The sequence below is a fragment of the Cynocephalus volans genome, chromosome 6 (assembly GCF_027409185.1).
Source record: "Cynocephalus volans isolate mCynVol1 chromosome 6, mCynVol1.pri, whole genome shotgun sequence".
In the NCBI taxonomy this organism is placed as follows: Eukaryota; Metazoa; Chordata; class Mammalia; order Dermoptera; family Cynocephalidae; genus Cynocephalus; species Cynocephalus volans.
The window spans coordinates 18,538,542-18,556,836 of NC_084465.1; positions in this window are offsets into that span (position 1 = coordinate 18,538,542).

Genomic DNA, 18,295 nt, shown 5'->3' on the forward strand with positions numbered 1-18,295 from the left:
TTTATCTTCATGATTATATTAGCAATTTGATTGGCAGTTAGGATGATTTATTTTAATGTTTTCAGTTTTAGCAATTACTTTTTGTTTTCTTGGTTTAATTTGGTTCTGGATTTGTAAAATATTTTACCATTCCAAAACTATGTAAAAAAAATTCACTCAAAGAAATCTTGCTTTCCATCTGTAATAGTTATTTTTTGTGTGCAACAAATCACACAAAGCTTAAGGCACCAAGAATTTATTATTTCTTGCAATTTGAGTTGATTGGGAAGTTCTACTGCCCATGATTTTGATTGGGGGCAGTCCCGTGGTTGCACTTAGCTAGCATCTAGGCTGGGCTAGTACATGCAAGAAGGCCTCTCTTACATGTCTGGGACCTTGGAAATAAATGTGGGTTTCAGACCCTCAAATTTTTCTCCAAGTGGCCTCTCTCTCCATGTGATGATGTCTCATCCTACAAGTCTTTCCAGGTGGTTCTTTCCCTCCAGAAGGATAGCCCAGGCTTTTTAACAGCATGGCAACTGGATTCCAGGAAAGCAAAATCAGAATCTGCTACGCCTTGTTAGGGCTAGGCCTGGACCTGGCACAATGTCACATCTGTCACATCCTATTAGTCAAATCAAGTCAAAGGCCAGTCCAGATTTAAAGGTAGGGAAATAGACTCCACCTCTTTCTGGGAAGGGCAGTCTGTGTGTACAGGAAAAACAGTAATTGTTGGTGACCGTATTTAGAGACCTTCTATCACACCATCACTATCTTGTCCACCTACTCTCTCCACCACAGATTTAATAACAGAAAGAAGAGCAGGTATTGTACCACTAATAATTAGTGGATCTTACAAAAGTTAAGTGCATTATTTACAGTAAAAGATACAACCTATTCCCACTAAGTTTTCCTAAAACCCATAAGAACATGAAAGAGATGAATAAAGAACCAAATAAGTTTTTTGTGAAAGCAAGGAGAAATTGTGTGCCAGATTAAAACAAAACAAAATAGCAGTCCTTCAGTATCGATGGGAGATTGGTTCCAGGACCCCTATGGAAACCCAAAATCTGTGGATGTTCAAGTCCCTTATATAAAAAGGCATAGTATTTGCATATAACCTACGCACATTCTCTCATATACTTTGAATCATCTCTACATTACTTATAATACCTAATATAATGTGAATGCTATGCAAATAGTTGTTTTACTCTATTGTTTTTTATTTGTATTACTTTTTATTGTTATATTGTTATTTCTTATTTTTAAGAAATATTTTTGATCCAAGATTGGTTAAATCCATGGATGCAAAACCCATGGATACATAGGGCTACCTGTATGTCAGAATTTTGGCAAAAGTTAATGAAGTCTGAACAAATATTTAAGAAAATATAAAAAACATAACTTGCCTTTTCTGGAGTATTTTCCAACACCAACAGCCAATACTCTGAACACCAGCTGGGTGTCCTAAAATTTAATTCACTTTTGACACTACCAAGAGTTTGCTCTGGTGCCACAAGTTAAGGGTTCAGTCCCACAAGACTGCCCCCTCAGATGCCAGTTGCATGTCCTTAGACTACCAGGACTTCTGATCAACCAGCTGTGTATTTGCTATAAGAGCTCACAGAACTCAGGGAAACACGTCACAGGTATTTACCAATTTATTATAAAAAATGCAATGCAGGAATAGCCAAACAGAAGAGAGGCATAGGGCAAGGTATTGGGGGAAGGCTGTGTGGAGCTTCAATGCTTTTTCTGGGTGCAGCACCTTCCCAATACCTCAGTGTGTCCACCAACTCAGCAGCTCATCAAATTTCAACGTACAAGAGTTTTTATAGAGCTTAATCTCCAGGCTCCTCCCTTCCACTTCTCAGAAGTCAGTGGGTGGAGCTGCAAGTTCCAACTGTCTCTTCACTTGGTCTTCCTAGTGACCAGCCCCATCTTGAGGCTGTATAGGGGCCACACCCTAAGTTATCTCATTAGCATAAACTCAAATTGTCCTGTTCTTCCTTCTATCTGATTTCAGAACATTCCAACATATGTTGGGATGATTTTGTCTTTGTGGGGACATCATAGAATGTACTTACACAAACCTAGATGGTATAGCCTACCCCGCACATGTAGGCTATACGGTATAGCCTATTGCTCCAGTCACTGTCCTATATGTGGTCTGTTGTTGACCAAAACATCATTAGGTGGTGCATGACTGTATTAGGTCCAGCAAAAATGTGATGCCAAACTGTGGTTTCATCATGAACTAGCACATTCTTTACTTAAGGAGGCTTTACCAACACCATAATTTACAAATTATGCCTTTGTTAGATGTCCCATAGGTTCTTACTCTGCAGGCCATTACACCACAGTAAGATTCAGGGAAGTCTTTCCTTTGTAAATTTGGAGGAGGATTGTGAAAAGGAAAGTAGACGTGCCTTGCCTGTGGGGGTTTTCTTGGGTATATATTAGTTTTAGGAAATAGTACCTACGGAAGGTGAGTGTATTTGTCCATTTTCTATTGCTTATAACAAAATACCTGAAACTGGCTAATTCATAAAGAAACAGAATTAATTCTTACAGTTTTGGAGAATGGGAAGTCTAAAGTCAAGGAGCACATCTGGTAAGAGTCTTTTTGTTTGTGGGAACTCTACAGAATCCCATGGCAATGCAGGGTGTCATAACACTGGCTGGACGAAAGTGCTCTTTAAGGTGCTCATTTGCTGTCATCATAAAGCCATCAGGGCCACTCTCTGATAAACCCATTAAGTCCTTAACCTATTAATACATGAATGGGTTAATCCACTTATGAAGGCATAGTTCTCATGATCTAATCACCTCTCAAAGGTTCCACCTTTCAAATACCATATTGGAAATTAAGTTCCAATAGGAACTTTGGAGAGAACAAACATTCAAACCATAGCAGTGGAGATCTAGAAATTGATTCCTTAGGAGAATTTACTGTACCTTCAACAGTGCACATACCTTCATTAAAGGCTGCTGCTCTAGAGTCAGGTAGCTGCAGATGTCCAGGGACACTCTTAAATAGTATCTGCCTGCTTTCAGTTGATGTTCTCCTAAATGTGATGCATGTGAATCCCCACTGCTAAGGCAGATAGCCTCAAGGAGGGCTTCTCCATAACTCTGGGAAGTGGTTCCATGAGCTACCACACCCTTTCAGGTATATTGTCTGCACAATGTTCACTGACAGAAAAAAATTCATGCTTCACTTTGGTCGTTTCCTTATAGTCCAACAATCCTGTCCATTTGAAGAATTTGTGTTTCCTATTAACATTTCTTTCCTAAAATTCAGTTTCATTCACTTTAATACACATACATTTTTTCCAGATGAAATTAATTATAGCAACATTTCACAGAAGTGGAATTCTCTACACTTAAAATATCTGATTCATGCCTTGCATCTCTAATTATTTGTCATTTTTAAGATGGGAAGTTTTCCATTCCCCTCCAAATTACTGGCCTCATTTAATTGTTGAAATATCTCCCAAACAATAAGTTTCCGATAAATTATGAAATTTGGCCTCTAAATCATGCATTTAGGATGAGATTAAGAAAGCAGTCTAGAATAGTGGATAAGAGTAAATAATTTAAGAAACAGATGTTCATTCAACTCCCACTTCTACCACTAAATAGCTATGTGAACATGGGCAAATAACTTAAATGATCTGAATCTCAGTTTTATCAGCCATGAAGTGTATCTGATCATATGTATATCACTTCTTTCTTTTGAGGGTTATGTGAGTATTTTGCATGTAAAATGCCTAGCACAGTACCTGATAAATAATAAACATTCAGTAGATGGGAGATGACAGCGATATTTAATTACAGATTCTTGCTATACTCTACCTGATTTCACTGATAAAATATTAAGAACAGATTGTTTCATAGCATTCTTGGATCTCTTTTTACTTTTTGACTCCATTAACAGGAACTCTTTGTTGAATGAATTTGTTCAGTGTAAGTGAAATTTAATCTGTTGATATCTAAACATTTTTGCTAAACTAAAAGTATATTGTAACAGGTTTTTAATAGGTCACATTTACCTTCTTAATCATGTAAACTGGTATGTGTTTTGACCATCATGATAGCAGAGCCAATTCCAGAACCCAACTTTAATTATTTCTGTGTAGTGGATTGAATTATGTCCCCCCAAAACTCATTGAAACTTGAATTGTGCCCCCCAAGTTTTATGTATTAGAAACTTAGCCCCAACTGTGACTGTTAAGAGGGTGGGAAATCCTATTACCGTAATTGAATGGTGGAGCCATGAAGAGGTGATTGGATTGTAGGACCATGCTGTAGTGAATGGATTAAGAATGGTGGTCAGGGGTGTGGTTCTGAGGGCCTTAAAAGAAGAGGAGAGTCTGTCTTTCTCTCTTTCTCACTCTCTCTGCTCTCTGTGCTCTGCTATCTTGCAATGTGAGACCCCTGGTCACTGTCACCACCACCAGATGGACTTTGGGCTTCCCAGGCTCAGAAACTGTGAGCAGTAAATTTTGTTTTCTTTATAAATCACCCAGTTCTGTGTATTTTGTTACAAGCAACAGAAGCAGACTACTACGTTTTGTTTCTGTGCTCATTCCACCTCAATATCTTTCAGAATGGAAGATCTAGACAAAATTTAACGCATTACCACAAGGGCAATGCATTAAAAAATAAAGTTGCAAAGACCTAAAGAGAAAAATACAGGATAAATTGTTCTTCCTGCTCAGGGTTACCATCTATTCCACTTCGTCTTCAGCTCTGTTGGCACAAGTATTTTTCTAAAACACAAACCTGGACACTTTCCTATTTAAAAGCCTTTTGTGGTCCTTCTGTGCCCACAGGAGAGTCAACCCCCTAGAAAGATTCCAAGGTCTGTATATATAGAAACAAACCAAATTATTTTCCCTATACTCTTATTCAGCAACAATCAACACAGAAGACTTCTATGACCAAAGGTGTGTGGGGTTTTCCCCACACAATAAGCAGTTCTGCTGTGGACACCAGCTGGGTGTCCTCCAATTCAATTCTCATACTACCTACCTGGAGATAGCATCAGATCTCACATGTTGAGGGCTCAGTCCCACAAGACGGCTCCCACTTCAGATGCCAATTGCAAGTCCCAGGTTGTTTTACCTGTGCTTCTGACCAACTGACTTGGGGTTCAAGTAATTACTTGGGGTTCAAGTAATTTGCTGAGTGGCTCACAGAACTCAGGGAAACACTTACTTACATGTACTAGCTTATTAGAAAGGATATTACAAAGAATACAGATGAAAAGATGTATAGGGCGAGGTATGAGAGAAGAGGTGCAGAGCTCCCGTGCCCTCACTGGGCAGCCACTCTCCAGGAACCTCCACGTGTTCAGCTATTCGGAAGGTCCCTGAACCCTGGGATCTTGGGTTTCTATGTAAGCTTCATTACATAGGCATGATAGAAGCAGGAAAAACCATGTAGAAATGTGATTGGACAAAAAGGGTATGATCTAGTGCTAATAGACAGTGGGGAAACTCAGCAAGGCCGGTCTGTTCAGATTCTTCAGGAATCCTGGGCATGGGGCAGGGCCCTCCTAAAATGGGGGATCTTATCTACAATCAGACAAGTTAGATCAGAAGATTTCATTATGACCAGCTCTAAGACAGAAAGGAAGGGAAGATTATAATTCTGCCTTGGGGAGCTTTGGGGATATGAAATCACACAAGGCCTTTCACATCCCAGCCTCCTTTTTTTGGGATTAATGTCCACCCAAGATCCAGAGCACTACTTTCCAGAATTCTGGGATCATGGAAAAATACATTTGCAAAATCTGGGAGGTGGCACCAGACATATTTATATGCCCAAGCCTCCTGATTTTCAGGTAACAGATCCCCTTTCTGTCCATCGTCACTTTTTCTCAGCCTTAGGCTCATGTGATGCATGACTCTAAATGATGTACAGGAGACAGACCTAGCTCAGAATCTGGCCTGAACATGTGTCGGGCCTTAAAAACTAATGCCACCTTAAGTGACATTGCAAGCGGCGCCATTATAGGCCCACAAGGGTGTATTAATGTGGCAGCCTAAGACGGCGCCAGGAGGAAGTAGGGTGGGGGTGTCTGTGGGAACCTTGCCTTAGCCCTTATTGGCCAAATACATACTTCTGCGCTCGTGAACACTGCGTGGTTGCAATAGCTAGGCATTGAGACAGGATGCATGCCCTTGACCTTTAAGCTGATTGGATTATGTTAAAACCTCCCCTCCCTATCTGCCTATAAAAGCAAGTGCTTGTGTTGTAATAAATGGAACTGCTCAACAGAACCCCCGCCGTGCCTGAGTGTCCTTTAACCGGGCTGTTTTGGGGGGGCCAGCGGCTGTGCTCACCTCTCTTCATGGCTCTCTTCCCCCATCTCCTTCCAAAGGGGACAGGAGGGAAAGAGGAATCCTGGCCGTTCGCTCGCCCACCGAGAGGAACGAGGCAAGGGCTGTTCGGGTCAGCCAGCGGTGGACCCGACATAGTGGTGCCCCGTGTGAGGAGTTTTTAAAACTTGTGGGTGAAAGATGAGCGAGTGAGGCCCCCGCTGCTCGGTCCTGAAAGAAGGTCGACGAAGGGTGATCAACCAGCGGAGTGGCCCCCGCAACCGCGGTAGTCGCCGTGAAGTAATCCGCCTGCGTGTCAGGGTGAGTAACAGAACGGGGAAGTCCCTGCACTTCTCTGCCCTGTGCTCCCTTTGTCCCTTCCCCACGGGGCAACATGGGAGGTGTGTGTGGAAAGAGTGACGAGACAGCCTGCAAGGCTCTAAAGTACATGTTAAAAAGCAGAGGGCTAGAAATATCTGACTCCACGGCCACCAATGCCTGGTGTCATGTGGTGCAGGTGGCCCCTTGGGCACCTTCGTCCGACTTGTTCTCGTATGAGACTTGGGACCAGGTTCAGACCCTGGCCAGAAAGAACGAGATTAGTCTCAGGCTAGACCCCTCGTTAGGGATCTACCCAACCATCTCTGCCCTAAAGCTTTGCTTCCATCCCGAGCATCAGGAAGGGGCAGAAAGGGATTGGGCGCAGTTCGATGAGGAGAGAAAAAAGGAAACAAAGCTGCCAATGCAAGGCCCTGAGCCACTGAGTGATACCTATGCCCCTACCCTGTACCCTCCTCTCCCGGCATACTCACCCCGCCAAAGTTTAACCGAAGGAGAGAAAGCGGCACCTGATGAAGTGGAGGAGGATAGAAAAACTTCCCCGGCAGAGCCACAGGTTTTTCCTGTCATGGCTCCCTGGGAACCCCCAGCCGTCCGCAGCCCGTGGGGGGAAGCGGCCCCTCAGGCCTATCCGGTCAACATTGTACAAGAACTAAAGGCTGTTGCTGAGGCCAGGACTTTATCCTCAGCCTTGCAGGCTCAGTCACAAAACTTAACCGAAGCCTTCAAGGTGTTTATGGCCCTGATCCCCTCAGGAATGGCATGCTGTCTGGAACAGCAGATCAATTTAGTACTGGAATCCAACAGGCTGCTATCCCAGCCCCCTACCAGGACCAGGTTAGGGCAACAGCATTAGCCGCATGGAAAAAGTTGGCTGAAGGGCCCAGTGAGCCCGCAATGGCCGGGGTCACCCAGCGACCCTCCGAGGACCTGCCCTCTTTCAGAGTTTGGGTGCAACAGAGCATACAGAGAAAGTTTCCCCCAGGTCCTCTCTGGGACCAGTTTGTAAAAATGCTAGTGTGGGACGGCATGACTGCTGACCAGAGGCTTGCCTGTGCTAGGCTCAAAGATCATTCTATGGAAAAGTGGGTCATTGCCAGTAGAGATGTTGGAAGCTACCAACAACACACCAGGGCCTTAACTTCCACTCTACAAGCTCAAGCAGAAACCCTTGCAGGTGCTATGACCCAGGCTCTTAGTGTCAGGATCCCTAAGGAGAGCCCCAGCCAACCCTCCCATAGGGGTCAATGTTATGGCTGTGGGGAACAAGGTCATTTCAAAAGGGACTGTCCCAACTGGAAAAAAAAAACCTTCCCTCTACGCCATGCTCTAGGTGCGGTAAGGGGCTTCATTGGAAGCGTGAGTGCCGGTCTAAACTAGAGGAGGGGCAATCCCCAGCCCCGTCACCCCAAGGGGATACAAAGCCAGCGCCTCCATGCCCTACCAGGCGGCCAGTACCCCAGGCTCATTGGACTATACCTATAGTTCCCTGGTTTAAGACCAAAAATGAGTCTTAAAATTCAAGGCAAAGAGTTTCGATGCCTTGTTGACACAGGGGTGGATCGAACAGTCCTTAGATGGGAAGAAGTCCCTTCAAGCTGGAAGTTAGTTCCAGGCCCCCAAATTTTGGAGGTAGAGGGAAAAACCCCAATGTGGGAAACCCATGAAATCCTTCACTGGGAAGATGCTGATGGCACAAAAGGGGAAGTAAAACCTCTCATTGCTGCCGGATTGGCGGCCAACCTGTTAGGCCAAGATGTTCTAGGCCAAGCAGACGCTTTCATTACCACTGACCATAAGGCCCTTTATGAAGATATCCTAGATGAGGAGGAGTATCAGCAACAGTTTAATCTCCCTTGTTTCCCAAACTGTAGGGGGGACCCCACTTTTCGGGACCTAAGAAACCATCTGCCTCTCCCCATGGTCAAGTTCCCAGAAACCCCTCATAAACAGATGGCCGGTCACCCCCAATCCTAGAGGCCACTGCTCCCCTGGGGCCCTCCATCCATTGGGTAAATGGGCCCCCAGTTTGGGTAGAGCAGTGGCCACTTCCTGATAATAAATTGCAAGCCCTACAACAAATTGTCGATGAGCAGCTCCAAGCAGGGCATATTCGCCCATCCACTAGCCCCAGGAATACTCTAGTATTTGTAATTAAAAAGGCCTCTGGAAAGTGGAAAATGCTACAAGACCTTAGAGAGGTCAATAAAAGAATGATCCTTCAGGGCACGCCACAGAGAGGACTGCCATGGACCCCGCTATACCAAGCAACTTATACCTAGTAACTATAGGTATCAAGGACTGCTTTTTCTCCATTCCACTGCACCCGAATGATTGTGAAAAGTTTGCCTTTTCTATCCCCTCCGTAAACTTTCAGTGTCCCGATCGGCAGTTTGAGTGGGTGGTGCTTCCCCAAGGCATGGCTAATAGCCCCTCATTTTGCCAAATGTTTGTCTCTCAGTTGCTTAATCCTGTAAAACAGCTGCCCCATGTAGTTCTTTATCTTTACATGGATGACATAATTCATGGGGCACCAATGCCCACGTTCTTATCTCATGCGCTCAGCCTAACTCTCTCCTGCTTGACTAAATGGGGGTTACAGGTGTCAGCCGATAAGGTCCAGACCATACCCCCATTTAAAATTCTGGGCACACTTTTAACCTTAGAAAAGGCTAGCCCATTAAAGCCTCAGCTAACCATCTCAAACTCATATACTCTCCCTCAATTACAAAAGCTTCTAGGTGAAATAAATTGGCTACGCTCGTGGATCCCCCTTTCCACCAGCCAGCTCATTCCCCTGTTTGCCCTGTTGCAGGCCTCTGACCCCAGCACCCCCTTCATGCTCCTGCCTGAGTGCTGTCAGCTTTTAAAGTCAGTCCAAGATCTCCTAAACAGCGTCCAGTTGAAACGCTATGACCCTGAGTCCCCTATAGAGTTATGGCTCATAGCCACTAACACCACATACATGGCTGCCCTAACACAAAGGAGGGAGCCACTCCAATGGGTACGCTTATCCCTAGGAGGGTCCCCCCAGGTGTACACCACTCTGAACCAAGCTGCTGACCTAATAATGAAAGGAAGGGAATGCTCACTAAGATGTTTCACAAAGGAATCACAGAAAATTGTCATTCCCTTACACTTGGCAGATTTTACATGGTTAGCTCAATATCAAAACCAGCTGGCACTGGCTCTAGAAGGGTATCTTGGGGTTGTTGATTGCCACTATGGCAACAATAAATGGGTCTCCACCTTCAAAGAGCTGTCATGGACTAACCCACAGCTTTTTGTCACCAAACCCCTGGTAGATGCCTACAATGTCTTAATGGACGGTGGCAAATCAGGGGCTGCTGTAATTATTTACAACCCCCCATGCACCACATCACAGGCAGCCCCCACTACTCATTCTCACCCCTGTGACGGGTCGGCACAATACAAAGAGTTGCTTGCTATACTCCTTGCCCTGCAAAATGTGCCAGACCCCATCAACCTTTTTACAGACAGCTTATATGTGGCCAATCTTCTCCCTGGGCTTCCAGGAGCCCACATTCGCTTAGATTGTAATCCCATCTCCTCCCTTATGATACAAGTAAGGAGTACCTTACAAGGCCACAATAACCCTATTTTTGTTCAACGTCTTTGGGGTCATTAAGGGATGCCAGGATTTCTAGCCACTGGAAATGCCCAGGCAGACACTCTTGCCTCTCAGGGCCCTAAAATATATACAATAGATAGTGCCAGCCAACTGCACACTTTAACTCATGTAAACTGGCGAGGTCTACATGCCAGGTTTCCAAATATACCTATTTCACAGCTAAAAAGGATTGTGCACACATGCAAGTCATGCCTTCCTTATCTGCAAGTACCCCCCTTACAACCGCCAGGGGTCAATCCTAGGGGACTCAAGCCTAATGTGCTGTGGCAAACTGATGTAACTCACTTCCTGCCTTTTGGGAAACTCAAATATGTTTTTGTGTCCATTGACACCTATTCACACACGTGTTGGGCCACAGCACATGCAGGTGAAGCTGCCAAGCATGCAAAAAATCACCTGCTGCAGTGTCTTGCCACCTTAGGGCTGCCAGCACAAATTAAAACAGATAATGGGCCTTGTTTTTCTAGCAAAGCCTTACAAGAATTCTTAATACAATGGAACATTAAACGTACTACAGGAATTCCCTATAACCCCCAAGGACAAGCCATTGTTGAACGGCATCACCAATGCCTAAAAAATCAATTATTAAAACAAAATGGGGGAGTCACCAGCCCTCATCAGCAGTTGGAACAGGCACTCCTAACTTTAAACATCCTAAATTTTTCCAAAAATGAACCCCTGTCTGCCTTCCAGAAACACTGGTCAGCTCAGCCACCATGCCCGGAAGTCTAAGTGTGGTGGAAAGACCCCTTAACAGGCCAGAGGAGGGGCCCTGACCCATTGCTAACTATGTTGTGTCTTCCCCCTCAGTGAGTCAACCCCTATATGGGTCCCAGCCAAAAATCTTAAGTTCTTGCCAGACACCCAGGGTACTGAGGACCCTGAGGAGTTTATTGTTTGTATGTTTCAGACTGCATTATGAACCCTTTGTGGATGCTCCAAGTGGCCGCCCTCCTAGGGTCAACAAGAACAAGGGCCTCTGCCACCGGGGGAGGTCCCCAGGAGCCAGCCAACCAAACCTGGGAGGTCATACAAGCCGCTACAGAACCGACGCAGATTGGATCTGCTACTTCTACAACAAGGAGGGCTATGTGCCACCCTCAAAGAAGAGTGTTGCTTCTATGCCGACCACTCTGGAGTGGTCAAAGATTCCCTAGCTAAGCTTAGAGAAGGGCTAGGAAAGCACACACACAAAAAAGAGCGAGAAGCCAATAGTAATTGGTTCCAAAGCTGGCTTTCAAGTTCCCCGTGGCTCACCACCCTGCTGTCTTCCCTGGCGGGCCCCCTAGCATTTTGGGGCCTTATGCCATTCGCCAGGTTGTGTCCCTTATAAGGCGCAACACCACTTCTCTCGTAATGCTCACCCAGGTGGTAGAGGAGGTGGCCCACAATGAAAGCCCTGACAGCCCTTGGGTCAATATGGCCCTTCAAGAAATCAACACCAATCTCTAAGGCTCCGCCCTGCCCCTGCTTGGCTGGATAGTCAATGACGGGTAAGATTTCCAGAGGGAAACAACCTAAGACAGGCACAGCCACCAGAGGGAATGGAGGCGAGCCTGGGAAGGTTAGCCGCCTCCAGCTGCCTTATTAAAACAAAAAGGGGGAATTGTCGGGCCTTAAAAACTAATACCACCTTAAGTGACATTGCAAGCAGCGCCATTATAGGCCCACAAGGGCGTATTAATGTGGCAGCCTAAGAAGGCGCCAGGAGGAAGTAGGGTGGGGGTGTCTGTGGGAACCTTGCCTTAGCCCTTATTGGCCAAATACATGCTTCAGCACTTGTGAACACTGTGTGGTTGCAATAGCTAGGCATTGAGACAGGATGCATGCCCTTGACCTTTAAGCAGATTGGATTATGTTAAAACCTCCCCTCCCCATCTGCCTATAAAAGCAAGTGCTTGTGTGGTAATAAACGGAACTGCTCGACAGAACCCCTGCAGCATCTGTGTGTCCTTTAAACAGGGCTGGTTGGGGCCGGTGGTGTGCTCACCTCTCTTCATGGTTCTCTTCCCCCATCTCCTTCCAAAGGGGACAGGAGGGAAAGAGGAATCCCAGGCCATTCCGCTTGCCCACCAAAAGCAACAAGGCTAGGGCTGTTTGGGTCGGCCAGCGGCAGACCCGACAAGCATGAAAGTTTGTCCTCAGATTTAGATCTATCATTGTATCTCTTATTAAGTGTGATGATGCTTAGTTTTCTTGCAGTTAATCTTTTATTGTCTCTAAAGTAGTTCCCTCTTGGGCCAGCCCGTGGCTCACTCGGGAGAGTGCGGTGCTAATAACACCAAGGCTCCGGGTTCGGATCCCATATACGGATGGCCGGTTTGCTCACTGGGTGAGCGTGGTGCTGACCACACCAAGTCAAGGGTTAAGATCCCCTTACTGGTCATCTCTTAAAAAAAAAAAAAATAAAATAAATAAATAAAGTAGTTCCCTCTTATCCATAGGCCAGACATTCCAAGAGTCCCAGTGGATGCCTGAAACTGCAGATAGTACCAAACCCTATATATGTTTTTCCTGTACATACATACCTATGATAAAGTTTAATTTATAAATTAGACATAAGAAGGGATTCACAACAATAACTAATAATAAAATAGAATAATTACAACAATATGCCAGCATCACTACTCTTGTGCTTTGGGGCCATAATTAAGTAAAATAAAAGTTAGTTGTATTGTGAGGTTGTCACTCAGGAAAGGAACCAAACATTTAATTAAGAATTTTAACAGAGTCTTTATCAGCCAGCCGGCAACTGCCTCCCTAGGTATTTTGGGAGAACAGCAGCCAGCCTTGGTCTGCTGGAGTTTATAAAGGCAAAAACCACATCTTGCCGGCACATGGGTTTATCCAGGTGCACAAAGCAAGCTAGGTCACAGAAGCCAAAAGTGGGCAGTTAGAGCAATCAGGCATAAAATTTTCATTGTGTATGGTTTCTGTTTCTACGTGATAGTTTCTGTTTTCAATAGTTTCTCACACAAGGGGGCAGGGGTGGGGTGTTAGAGAAGGTCAATGGTTTCTCATGCAGAAGGGGTTTAGCCTGTGTCTTCCTTAGTATTGTTCAGGGTTCTCTGTTACAGTTGAACACAGCACCATGAGATACCGTGACAATCATCTGATAAATGAGACTACTAAGTGACTAATGGACAGGGAGTGTATGCAGCGTGGAGGCACTGGACCAAGAGCACGAGGGAGTGGGGCACATGAGGTTTCATCACACTACTCAGAAGAGTGAGCAATTTAAAAATTTTGAATTGTTTATTTCTGAAATTTTCCATTTCATACTTTCAGACCATGGTTCATGGTCGTGGTTCATGGGTGAGAGAAACCTTGGAAAGAGAAACTGTGGATAAGGTGGGGACTATGGTATATCAAATAAGAAAGGAAATAATGAAGGTGTGGGACAGATAGATACATGCTGCTTGCTGGTTGGATGTTTGTGAGTAAATCAGACTTTAAAGTTTATGGATTTGGGGCGTATACTCATGAGTGTAAGTCTTTGCCCTCTCATGAAGCCTGGGCATTTGCTCCTGTAATATTTATTATTCACCTGGAAAGCCTCCTGCTCTGCTTTCCTGCAGAAATCCTGACAACCTGCAAATCCTGTCAAATGTAACCTCTTGTGTGATCATTCCTTCATACTGATCATCTCCTCCTACATATTTCCAATTAATTAGAACCTCTTCTTTTTTCTTACAGTACTCTGATCATGCCTCTGTTGTAACACACATCGCCTTGCGTTGGCTGTTCAGCTTGGCTCTCATCCCCCGCACTAGACAGGAGCTGCTTGAGGGCAAGGACCATGTCTTTCTTATCTCTCTTCCTAGAGAATTGTTTCCTAGTGAAACCGAGTATGAAACAACCAAGGTTGTGAAGAGGCTATTTATAGAGGCTGCAGAACAAAGCTGCCCTTTCAGCTCATGTTCCATTTCCTGTTACCCATCAAGTACATGTCAGGAAAGTATTTACCCAAAGCTCTACTGTGCATGTGCCAAGTCTGTTCATTGGCTGAACTGCAGAAGCATAAAAGCTGGGTTTACCCAGACGTGAGCTAAAATGTAAGCGTCCAAATGAACTATGGAACAAATAACTTCTGATTTATCTGCAACAGCTGGTGCAGCATGGCCTACATACATCTCTTGCCAAGAGCTCAATCATCCCCAGAGGAGAGCTTGGGGTCCAGGCAGATGTCTGTGTGAGGCGGAAACAGGCAGTGGACCCCGTTCCCCTTCCTCCCTGCTCACGGTCCTTCTTTGAGAGTGTGTGAGGTCACTTTTTTGCTCAGGGAGATGGCCTAACTCTGCAGTGCTGGCAGAGAAACCGTAGTGAATTCTCAGGTATTGGACACACCTGGTTATAAGTCCTCTCTGTCACTACCATATTACTTAATAAGTCTTCATCTATAAAATTGGGATTAAATAAAAATTTCTAGCACAGTGTATCGTGCATTTGAAACTTGTAGGAAATTTTAGTTCTCATCCCTGCTATTTTTCTAATTGGTAGATAATAATCACTTAAAATATGTTTGTGGATTGAGGGAATAAAAATTGTTACAAGCAAAGTAGAAACACACATCATTTTAAAAGGGGGGAGATCACTGATAAAACATGAGAGGAGATTCAACCTACCACTTGTTAATGGACTAATTGATTATTTCATAACAAAGACAAAACTCGAATAGAAAATTCAAGATATGCCATATTTGGCAAAAATAGTTCATGAAAGATCTGAAATCAATCATGAATAAATGCAAATGTTTTACAGACATTTATAAGTCAAGTATCAAATAAAATTTTAATTATAAAAAACTAGTAAATAAAATTATTTGATTGAAACACTCTTTAACATTAATTTGTTTATGAAAATCTATAGCAATAAATGCCTCTGGTATTACTATTACCGGGGGAAAAATTCAAAAGGAGAGGGTTTTATGAAGAAATTTAAAACACTCTGGTAAATTTTGGAAAGAAAAAGAAAGGTATTTAATTAGTCTTGTGTTGATATATTCAAACAGTACATCCCTACAATGGACAGTTAATGCCAGATCTTCCTATATTTACTTATTTTAAAGCTTTATTGAAGTATGACTAACACATATATAAAACTGTATAAATGTCAGGTGCACAACGTGATGATTTGATGTATGTATGTATTATGAAATGAGTACCATAATCAAATTAGTTAACATACCTATCACTGCTCATAGTTACCTTTTGTGTGTGTGTGGTGAGAACATTTAAGATCTATTCTCAACAAATTTCGTGTATCTATTACAGTATTGTTAACTACAGTTCCCAAGTGTATATTAGATCCCCAGAACTTACTTATCTTCTAACTGAGAGTTTATACCCTTTGAGCAACGTCTTCCCGTTTCCCCCATTCCCTAGTCCCTGGCAACCACCATTCTATTCTGTTTCTGTGTCTGACTTTTCTAGATTCCACGTATAAGTGAGATCATGCAGTATTTGTCTTTCTTTGTCTGATTTATTTCACTTCGCATAATGCCTTTAAGGCTCATCTAGGTTGGTGCAAGTGGCAGGATTTTCTTTTTTATAACTGAATAATAGTCTAGTGTTTGCATGTGTCACAATGTGTGCGTGCATGTGTGCGTGTGTGTGTCACAATTTCTTTTTCCATTCATCTGTTGAGGGACAGGCATAATGTTTTTGTTTCTTGGCTATACTAAATAATGCCACAGGAGACATGGGAGTGAAAATATCTCTTTGAGATAGTGATTTCATTTCCTTCGGATGTATACCCAGAAATGGGATGGCTGGGTTATATGGTAGTTCTGTTTTTAATTTTTTGAGGAAATTCCATATTGTTTTCCATAATGACTATACCAATTTAAGTTTCCCTTAACAGTGTACAAGGGTTTCCTTTTCCCCACATCTTTTCTAACACTTGTTATCTTTTGTCTTTTGATAATGGCCATCATAGCAGGTATGAATTGATATCTCTTTGTGGTTTGTATTTGCATATCCCTGATGATTAGTGATGTTGAGCACATTTTCATATATCTATTGGCCATCTGTATGTCTTTGGAAAAATGTCTGTTCAGGTCCTTTGCCCATTTTTTCTTGGATTATTTGTTTTTCTGCTACTGATTTTTTTATGAGTTCCTTATATATTTTAGATATTAATCCCTTATCAGATAAATGGTTTGCAAATATTTTGTCTCCTTTCATCAGTTGCCTTTTCATTGTGTTGGTTGTTTCCTTTACTGAGCAGAAACTTTTTAGTTTGATATAGTCTCACTTGTTTATTATGCTTTCGCTGCCTTGCTTTTGGTGTCATATCAAAAAAATTGTTTCAAGACCAATGTCAAAGAGTTTCATCCTTATGTTTTCTTCTAGGAGTTTTATGGCTTCAGGTCCTACATTTGGGTCTTTACCCATTTTGAGTTAATTTTTGTGAGAGGGTCCAGTTTCATTCTTTTGTATGTGAATACCCAGTTTTCTACCACCCGTTGTTATAGAGACTGTCCTTTCTCCATTTTGTATTAATGGCACGCTCGTCAAATATTAGTTGAAAGTTCTTCCTATTTTTATCATGATATTAATTTTTGAATTTTTAGTATTGTCTTTTAAAAATTTTAACTTCTATGCTGTAATTGTACATACTTATGGAGTACAATCTGATATTTTCTAAGGTGTCACTGTGTGTTGTATTGAGTGGAACTGAACATGTCTGATCCTTGCACCAGAAGAGAATTTTTTGATTATTTAAAGGAAAAAGGAAACTGTCGTGTATCAGTCAATGCTCTCCAGAGAAACAGGACCAATAGTGTGTGTGCGTTTACTTATTTATTTTAAAGATTTGGCTCATGTGATTATGGAGGCTGTCCAAACTGCAGCACAGGCTGGCAGGCTCAACCCCCAAGAGAGCTGAGGGTGCAGTTCGAGTCCGAGGGCTGTCCGATGGATAATTCCCTCTTGCTTGAGGAGGCTGATCCTTTTGTTCTATTTAGGCCTTCAACTGATTGAATGAGGCCATCTCACATTAGGGAGGGCAATTTGTTAACTCAAAGTTCACCAATTTAAATTAATTAATCCCCCAAAGCATCCTCTAAGTTGACACATAAAATTGACCTTTATGGTTTAAATGTGTGTGTTCCTCCAAAATTCCTATTTTGGAACCTGATACCCAATGTCATAGCATTAAAGGTGGGATTTTTAGGAGGTGATTAAGTCATGAGGGCAAAGCCTTGATGAATGAGATTAATAAATGACCTTACAGAAGAGTTGCGAGGGAGCTCTTCATCCCTTTTCACCCTCCCTTCCACGTTTTTTGCCACATGAGAATGGCACGAGAAAATGCCATCCATGGAAAACCAAATCTCATGGCTCCTTACTTTCCTGCCAGTATTGTGAAAAATTAAGTTCTATTCCTTATAGGTTACCCAGTCTAAAGTATTTTTTTATAGCAGAAGGAACAAACCAAGACATAGACAAACATATGTTCAATACCTGCCATGTGTCAGACCCTTCTAGGTTCTTTGTGATTTCATTTAATTTTCACAGCTCTAAGAAATGTGTATCTTATTCCCATTTTATTGATGAGAAAACTGAGGCTTAAATGGCTTAATTCCCTTATTTAAGGAAACACTAGTAGGAATTTGAAGTGAATTCTAGGCTCCATATAGCGCTTAAAAAGCCTGTGCTCTTTCCATTATACTGAGAATATTTTGAAAGACATTTTGTCTGTCAGGACACTTTTTTCTCCAGGAAAAATATCCCAGTTTCTTCAACTATTTTGGGGGAGAAATTCCCTCTTCTTTTTCTTTCTCCTATAGAAACCAGGTTTTTGGAGGCAGGAGATTTTGCAAACCCTTACCCTCACCACCATGTACTAAAGAGAGGTACAGTGTTTCTGGATTAAGTATTGGGGTTATTGTATTATTGAGCTGGTAATTTATCCTGAAGTATCTTTTAAGATAGAATGCATTGTGGGCCATCTTTTTCTCCCCTGCCTGGGAGGGATTTCCTGGCCAATTGTC